The following is a 2,118-nucleotide window of genomic DNA, read 5'->3' as shown; positions in this document are numbered from 1 at the left end:
GATGATCAACTGGTGTTCACCAAATTGATGCTAATACATCTGTGCATGTACAACTTGATGCTATGGCTAAAAAAATACAAAAGATGACCTTAGCCTCGATACAAAATTAGCCTCACACAGTTTGTGATATAGGTGGAAGAGGACACTCTACTCATCTGTGTCAAGCCTGAACTGAGGAAGTAAACGCTGTGGAAAACTACAATTTTAATGCAATGGGTCAGAGGAACCCCAGTTTTTCATTGAGTTCACCTGGAGGTACCACGAATGCTTGGCAACAAAATAACTCTAGACCCCAAGGACAAAGAGCTCCAGCGTTCCAAAATTAGCAGAGGCAGCAATATAAGCCTCAACATCCCATTCAGCCTGGTCTAGAGGGTCTAATGAAGGCCTTCATTATCAAGACAGATGAGAGGCTGGACGCCCATGGAGCAGCTATCAAAGAACTGGGTACTAGTTTTCGTAACCTGGAGAGACAGGTTGGCAACTTGCAACAATATTATCTAAGAGGATTCCAGCATCTCTCCTTGCTGATACTGAGAGAAATCCCAAAGAAACAGTGAATGTTGAACTCTGAGAAGTGGGCAAGTGTTGAAAGATCCCACCTTGATCCCAAATGATGTGAAACTTGAAAAAGTAAGTGGGGAGCAGTAGAAGAATGATGTTGATAAAAAGACGATGGGCTAGATAAAAGCTAAGAAAAAGAAGAAGCGAGAAACGTTGAGAAGGGAGGAATATGATGAAAGCAAGCTTATGTGTCACAACCCAAACTAACCCTGTCGTGATGGCGCCTATTGTGGAACTAGGCAAGCCGACTCATTTTCCAAAACAAACAAATATTTTCATTTCAAAGATAATTTCAAGGCTATTTAACAAAACAACCTTCGTACAGGAGTTCAAATCAAAACGAAAGTGCGGAAAAGAAAAGCCCTATATCGGGGTGTCACTAGTCATGTGCATCTACTACAATTTGTCTGATAATATCGAGACTAACATAGTTTGGAAAATAGCTAAATAAAACTAACGGAATATAAGAGGGAGAAGAGCAGGGCTGCGATTGCCAGGCAACTAACTTGCTATCCCCGAGATAATCTGCAATCGGAATAGTCAATAGTCGCTACCGTGTCCAAATACACCTAGATCTACACACAAGGTGCAGGGAGTAACGTAAGTACGCCAACTCAGTAAGTAACAACCGTAAAGAAACACTGAGAAGTAGTGACGAGCAATAATGCAAGTAAAGTTCATATCACAAAAAAAAATTTCAATAAAATACAGCTTGCTTTTAAAACCAGAGTTTGAATCAAATCAGCTCTTTTAAATCCAATTCCAGTAAAATTATTTAAAGACATCTTTCAACAATTTTCAAACAAAGGCTCAATGAACAGGTGAGCAAAAATAATGAAATTATAATCAGCCCCTTGGGCAAATCTCACAATCACTCGTATACAGCCCCTCGGGCATACTTCACCATCACTCTTGACTCCCAGTCACTCAGCACTCGGCAATCGACACTCGCACTCTGTAGGTACCTGCGCTCACTAGGGGTGTGTACAGACTCTGGAGGGGCTCCATCAGCCCAAGCGCTATATCAAGCCAATCATGGCATAAATCAATGAGGCCCTCGGCCTATATCAAACATGTTGCGGCGTGCAGCCCAATCCCATAAATATCCTCGCAAATCAGGCCCTCGGCCTCACTCAGTCATAAACCTCTCAAGCCTCTCGGGCTCTCAGAAAATAAATTATTCACCCCAAACAACATTTACATGATGCATCAAAATAGAGTAATAGAGACTGAGTTATGCTGTAAATATGTATAAACATGACTGAGTATAGATTTTTAATCAAAAACAATGAGAGGATAGCAAGAAAAGACTTCTAAGGGTCAAAACAACATTGATATAGGCCTAAACATGGCATCCAGCATGACTTACAGAAATTCTTTCTAAAACACATAAGAATCATATAGTTTCAACAAAATATTCAACTTTACAGTTGATACGGGACGGACCAAGTCACAATCCCCAATGGTGCACGCCCACACGCCCGTCACCTAACATGTGCGCCACCTCCAAATAGTAAAATGATACAAAATTTCAGGGTTTCATACCCTCAGGAC

Source organism: Nicotiana tomentosiformis, chromosome 6 (assembly GCF_000390325.3).
Source record: "Nicotiana tomentosiformis chromosome 6, ASM39032v3, whole genome shotgun sequence".
Lineage (NCBI taxonomy): Eukaryota > Viridiplantae > Streptophyta > Magnoliopsida > Solanales > Solanaceae > Nicotiana > Nicotiana tomentosiformis.
Note: the sequence above shows the minus strand (reverse complement) of the source record.